Source organism: Pezoporus flaviventris, unplaced genomic scaffold (genome assembly GCF_033815535.1).
Source record: "Pezoporus flaviventris isolate CSIRO_AGI_PZ_B2104156 unplaced genomic scaffold, CSIRO_AGI_Pfla_v1 ptg000015l, whole genome shotgun sequence".
Classification (NCBI taxonomy): Eukaryota; Metazoa; Chordata; class Aves; order Psittaciformes; family Psittacidae; genus Pezoporus; species Pezoporus flaviventris.
The window spans coordinates 11,724,276-11,731,875 of NW_026892563.1; positions in this window are offsets into that span (position 1 = coordinate 11,724,276).

Genomic DNA, 7,600 nt, shown 5'->3' on the forward strand with positions numbered 1-7,600 from the left:
GGATTAAATTATCCAGGAACCAGTAGATATCCTACTCATGGTCCTTACTGAAAATGATGCTTAAGTTTTTTACTGGTGCAGCTTAGGTTTCTTATTGTTGTGTTATCTACAGGTGGCAATATCTGTACTAATTGTTTGCTGGGTGCTAAGCATACTTTAAATAACACTTACCAATAGTACCTCAAACTGTGGTATTTTTGAGAAGTAATGCTCAGCAGTTTGCTGCCACAGCTACAGATTCTTAATAGAGGAAAATCTGCAGATATTAGACTAAAAATAAAAAATTTTAAAAAATGGCTTTCAATTTTGTATCTTCAGCTTCAAAGCCATGTTTAGCAGAAAGTGGAACTTAGTTGGAAGTTAATTGACCTCACAGGCTGGTGAGTTATAAAGTCACACTCTTCTTTGTGGTCTTCTGAATGAACTTACACATTATCACAAGCACAAGAGGAGAAACATCAAATGCAGCCTGCAGCCACCTCAAGAACACTATGGCCCATAACTTTTTCATAGCTGTTCATAGATCTTTAGGCTCTCTCAACCACTATGACTTAATCCCACCCATAAACCCAGTCATTTTAAAGAAACAAATAAAAGTGGAAAGCACAGGAGCTCAGAGCTCAGTTTTCAAAGACGATTAGACATCTGAGGTGACCCCAGATATTAGATAAGGTTTCCAGAAGACCTAAGGTATCCTACTCCCATCAGATCTGATCTGAGTTCCCTTCAGAAGGAGTTTATCTCACTTAACAGTAGTTGCCTGAAAGCTAAGTTTAGGATTTCCCAGCAGCAAATTGACGTTTCCATCCCAAATTATCTTGAGTTCAGACCAGTTTCAGGTCAGCATCAATAATAGTTTTTCTCTCTGTGAACAGCCAGATATTCTGCTGACTCAGCTGGACAAAATATCTATTTTTTTAAATAGATAAAATTAGGTGAGACAAATCCATCCCTCAATGACTCAGGCTGTTTTTTAAGAGGTGAAGAACTCTATGCATCCACCTCTTCATGGAGTTCTACCAACCTGCCTAGTTCCATCCTCATGAAATGCATTGCAGACATGAAACTCTTATTTCCTGGTTTCCTTATTCCACCACTGTATGACCTACAAAACTCATGTTTGTCCTCAGAAAAGCATTGTACTACCATCACCTGCAATTCAGTGGGACCAAATTGTTTGCCTCATTGTCATCATCATACACCCTGTTGCTCCCTCAAAGGAGCAGGATTTCACCTCCATCACGTGCATGTTGTGAAATGCATTCAGACTTCTGCAGCAAAATTAAGCTTCTGTTTTCATCTGCAGGTTTTTCCAGTGCTGCCATTTTTTAGTTTTCCCCAGGCAATTTTTACATTCTGAGACAGTGAGTAACAGACCTCCATGCCATCAAATGTACTGTCAGAAGAGGCATTACCTGGTATCTGTGCTGGTTGTGTCGACGAAGATCACAAATGGAGTATGCATGCAAAGATAATTCTTAAGCATAGATATATGCTCATGCACAGAAAATAACATGCACGCTATTCTTGTCAGCAGTTAGAGGGAGTAGGATTTATAAAAATGCAGTTCAGGGAAGGATGATCCTTTGTGCCATTACTGAATTGTTAAAGGGTGGTTTGTATTTGGGGCTTGGTTATTGGTGTTCTTTCTGTAGTTGGGAATGTAGAAGGAACTGAAAGTGCAATGATGGTCCACAGTAATGAGCATCATACTTTGTGCAGACAAGAGGTACCCGTAATTCTTAGAGGAATTATTTTCTATCACAAAAGTCTGTTTCAACACTCAATGCTTTTCATTTCTTCTTTCTCCCCATTGTGTGATATCTCAGATTCATTTTACAAGGATATTTTATGCTTAAACACATATATTCTTCTGTGACTTAGATGGGCTGCTTCTTTCAATGTTTATATATATCCATGAATGTGTGTTGTTAAGACACAGTATCTGGAAATGTTTATTCAGTGCCTTACACATGCACCTATATTACAGCAAGACTCCCTTCATCTTGGGAATAAGATGGAGAAGGCAGTGAAAATTTGGTCTAAATTATTTACTTATTCATTTTACGACAAAAGTCAAAAAGACATCTTGCCTGTGGACTACACTCTAGACTTCAGATTGACTTGAAAATGTGGATGCAGGAGGACCAGAAGGTGGTGTCCCCCTGGCTCCTTCAGCAAGAAGGAATAGTCGGTCAGGTCGGGCTCCCCTGAGGTGTGCTGCTTACAAGGAATAAATGACATTGGAGTATCGATGCTTAAAAAAGCAAGCTGAAGAGCTTGGAAAGGAAAACAATATACCAATGAGAGATCTTGGACAAACAGTGGCTTGAACATGTCTGTGGGAGAGAGACAGGTGGCAGTCAGGCAGAGGAAGGTTAGCACTGACATCAGGGCAGACAGACAAAAAGGCAACTCAATCCTATGAGAAAATCATAAATAAAAGAGTAAAGATGTCCTTTTTTCTACCTTCAGACTGCTGGTAGGTAGTCTCTTTCTCACAAAGGAGACTGTGGCCACCATGATCCCTGTTCTCATCACCTTTGGAGTGACTGGCTGCACCTCTCTGGTGTCCTTTGCCACTAATTTATACCCAATGGAGAAAAAAGAAAACTACTGTGTTTCTCTGAATCTCACCAATTTGTATCAGCAGTTCTGCAGACACTTGTGAGATTTATCTGCCCTTCCTGAAGCTGAATATCTCAGTCCTAGCTAGGATCCTTTTATTGTCAGTAAAAACCACAAATAGGTACTGCCTGAAGGGATGGAATTGCCTTTTGACAGTGTCTATTTATCTCTATTAATAAGAAAGGGAGCCAAGAGTGAGTAGTTTAGATTTAGTCATCCAGATGTTGAATGACTTGGTTAGGGCAGATGAATTCCACCTTTATGGTTGTTTCAAATTATTTTACAAACATATGTGGTAGATACATAACATACCAGCTATCTATAGTTGTAAGGAGGTCAATGCTACAGATCTTGCTTTTTTGCAAGGCTTCAGGGACAGTTTTGTGTCAAACTGTGGGATAATGACACTTATGTGCAGTATGCAATTTGCAGTGTATTTATTCCACCTGATAGAGGTAGAAAGAGTCTCTCTATGAACACTTGTAATCTGTCAAATGTTTATCTGCATATCAAAGAACAGTTATGATGTGTTCTACAGGATCCCCAAACCACATCTAGAAGCGGTCTGTATTAACTCCAGTCTCTTGTATGAATGACTTACAGTCATGCCCTCCAGGTTTCCAACAAGGAGTTTGGGACCTTGGGATATAGGTTACATGTAGTGTCTCTGGCAATTTCTCCCATGTTTCTCCAGCATTAGCATCTCCTCCTCCCCATGTGGGTGACGTATGGCGCACCTTGGGTACCAGTGTTGGACTCTACCCCACCATGCCAAACGACAAACAATAACGTTTCTGCTGTTTCCTGTCCACCATATTCCTGAAGAGGTCGGAATTTGTCAGAAAGTCCTAGACAGCATCCAGTGCCACAACTGGACTCTGTGCCACTGTTTTTTCTGAGTACAAACTGAGGTTAATGTGTCTAAATGTGGTGTAAAGTAGCTTCCCTGAGCATGGGTCAGATCCTGAGGGCTTCCTTGTAGCTTGTATATCTGTGAGGGTCAAATATAGCTTCATTTCCAGGATGGTTTGCATGAGAGAGAGAAAACACTAAGTTGGCAGGAGTATCTTCACTTACCTGAAAAGGGCATCATTGCCTTCTGCAGTATAATATCAGGTTAGGACTGTGATTTGAATAAAATTTTCATGACAAAAACCTTTCCATAAATTCACTTAGAGCTGCCAAAATGACATGGCAAGGTACAACCGGATACTATAATAATGGCAACCTTATTTTATTGCAGTCTCCTACCGATACCCACATGATGTGAATTTCTGGCAGTAAAAATGCAAAAAAACAAAGTGGAGAAGATGTTTTTCTCCACTGTTTGCCATGAAAAATTAAAGCAAATTTATGTGTCTACCACTCAGGTTTGTAAGGCCAGTCCCTGTGCAAAATCTGATGTTTAAAAAGGAAACATAAAATGAAAATCAGTCTCAGCTAAATAATTTGGTTTAAAATTGCAGGGGAGTTTGCTGTATGCAAAGTTGCTGAAAAGATATGCTATTTAGAGCAGGAAATTGGTGATTCATAATTGACATTAACTTCAGTTACCCTCCAATGTGCATGCTGTACTTCATGTGAAATTATTGTAAGCAAAGAAAGGCCATTCCCTTGAGCAAGTTCAAGTTAATGTTTAGGAAACCATTTAAGTTATTATTAGGACAAAAGTCATTACAGTGGAATGGTCAGATGCTCAGACTGCACCCTCAGCTACAAAACCTGTGCATTTTAATACCTTTTTGCAGATAGCTCTTCAGACATACGGTCATTTTGGCCAATTCACCAAAATCCCGGCTTCATAAATGTCCCCAGTCGAAACTCCCACTTACCAAACCAAGCCAGAAAAAAGTACTTTTTTCAGCTCTCCTTGTGGGCAGCTTTCTAATTGCCCTGAAATCCATGCTGGTCTCTAGTTTTATACACACACAAGTCCCTTTGAACTCAGATGAACTCCTGAAGCCACAGCAGTTGGTGGGAGCAGAGCCACAATGACACGCCTGTACACAGCTGCTTGCGGACCCCAGCTTCTATGCAATCTATGCCTATATTGGCAGATGCCAAAATTGCAGAAGGGAAATTGCAATAATTCAGACTATAGCAAGAGATCCTCAAGGTGGGATCCTCACCTAATGAGAGACAGCAATGATCTGTGGCTTTTGGTGCAACCTGTGACCTTGCACCAAGTGCAGATTTGGTGCCATCACTGCCTGGTCCTTGACAGCTCGGGGCTTTGCCTTCAGTTCTCCACAGCAGAAGGAAAGCTCACTGAATTTCCTTAGAGTATTGCAGTTTATTCAGTCCAAATGAACATATGAACTTAATTATTCCACAATACCATAAGCCTAGAATAGGAATTTAAATAGATCTTATTATGGATTTTGATGTGAGTGAAGTTTTGGCATCTTATGTAAATTTTTATGATATTTTATCCCCCAAAATAAAAGCAAGAACATTTTTCTTATATAGAATATGCCTCGAACTACAAATGTAAATCACAGGCAGATTTCAGGTACAGAAAGAGAGCAAAGACTCATACAGTTACAAATATAAGCACCTTTGAACTTGAGAAAAACACTTTAAATAACGGCTTTATTACTACCTTTACAAAAGAGTGATTTGGATTCCTCTCTACAAAGAGAGAAACTCTGCAGGTCCAATGCTGTGCATGACCAAGGACCCCAAAGGAAATCCAGTCGCTCTCTATAGCTGGTCAAGTTTCTGGGGCTCTGCTGACTGTAGAGGGATGGTCAGGGCACAGAGGGGTGAGAGGTCACAGAAAACCAAGGGGCTCACCGTCCTTCTTGGCCCTAGCTTGGGCTGTGATGAGCAAACCAAGAGGGACTTTTGGGGTCACAAGAGCATCAGTACACAGCCTCAGGAGCAAAATAAATGAAAAAAAAACATTCTGTAAGACCAGAGGTGGCGAAAGACCTGGCAGAGCTGAAACACACTGGAGCTGAATAGGACAACGGAAGAGGTTATAAACTGTGGTGAATTGAGAGCGAGAATAGTAAGGGTAAGAGAGGTTGCCAGCAAAAAACAGGAGAGGCAGGAGAAAGAGCCATTCCTTGGTGTTTCCAAATAATACTCAAATCTGCTGGGCAAAGAAAAAAAAAAAAAAGTAGAAATGTGAGTCCTGTAAGCTAAAAGCTAAAAAAAATAAATTTGAGGTTTTCAGAGAGAGGGTACAAAAAGGAAAGTTTGCCCTCATGTGGCAGAGCCAAAGCTACAGCTTCGGGAGCTTCAGGAGCTGACCCTAGCAAGTACCTCCCTTGCAAATGCTGTTGGGGGCAGAGACTGCAGGCTACTGCAGGAAGCAGAATTAACTCTGGAGAAAGGAATTATGATTTGCCAAGCAAAGGAAGTCAACCGTAACAGAATGAGGCTGGTGTAAGGATGTCAGAGACTCTGAAAAGAGCCCTTAAATGGAATATCTACTGAGCTGGAAGACACTGAAAGACCACGTATGCTGCACATGCCTTGACAAGACACAGCTATGCCCACCATTTGGGAAAAGATGCAAGAATGGCAACAGATTACATTGCCTGAGAAAGCAGCAGCATTAACCTATGGTACACAGCATGGGTAGAGAGGTTGGTGACAGCACCATTAAAGGGAAGGGGCTTACTCACAGGCGCCATGAAAGATGCTGTGCACAAGATAAAAGGACAACCAGCCCGTAGGCAAATGGCAATAACCAATTTTCAGCTGGACAGAGCTGCACAAGCTGATAAGGTGTCTGACAGGGTTATGAGCACTGAAAGAAAAGCTGCGGGCAACATAAGGTAAGGAAAGAAAGGGCTCGGAAGGGCTGTTCCCCACTGAAGGAGATGAAGGCACATGCAAATGACAGAGGAGTTCATAATGGTGTCAGGGATTTTTAAAATGTGACATCCCTTGATCTCGTGGTGAGATCTACAGGTGAATGTACTGGAGTCAAAACGGTAGCAGGAAAGTCTGAGGGACTTCAGAGGGTAGAGATGCTCTCTGCAAACTGCAGAACAGAGCACAAAAGCACCTCACCCTTCTCATCTCTGCACCAGTGTGTGTGTGTGTGTGTGTGTGTGTGTGTGTGTGTGTGTGTGAATGGACCTTTTCATCACCAGTCCTGCAAAGATGGGTACAAGTGCACTGCTCTGAGAATCAGTGGTCCAGGGAAGAAACTCAGCCCTGAAGGCACTCCACATCCATCCACAGGAGGACGCGTCACTTCCTTAACAAATAAGGTAAATGAAGTCAGTATGTGAACAGAGCACATTTTCCTCTCCTCCCAGAGGGGAATGGACTTCAGAAGATAACTGATACCACATACTATACCTGACACACCAGAGAATGCATTCAGCATCCTCATTTCACTGCCTGGTGAGGTAAACTAGAGGTGTTTCTCATGAAAAGAAACCTCTCAAGAAAAGCCACCTTTTGACTATATACAGCTTCCTGGTCTCTATACACAGTCTATATTGTCTGAAGAGAAGAAAGTCTAGAAATCTGAGCTTGGGAAATGGCTCAGCCTCCCAGGGCTGACAACTGACAGCTCCATGCAACAGAAATCACATCCTTGGCAGGGGGAATACACAGTGAGGGTGCAGGCAGATCCTGTTAGAGCTGAAATCATAATATATCCCAGCAGACAAGGACAGGATGCAAAGTATCTTTTGAATGGTGACCTGTACGGGGAGCCTACCTGTAGCACCAGCAAGCTGACAAGGACTGCTCAAGGGCAGCTCAATGTTCACAGTGTATATATTCTGGTAAAGACTTTGTGAAAGAAAAAGAAAGCTTTAAAAAATCCTTGACCCTGCACCACTGTGAGAATAAGCTGAAAACTAAATTTCCCACAGACACCTCCAAGGAGATGAGTGAATCTCCTTCCTGGAGATCAGCATTTTGTGCATTGTGCACTAAATGTGCCTTTCCATAGCACCAAGAGCAAAGGAAAAGACACCTGAATGACATTTTACAGACCATG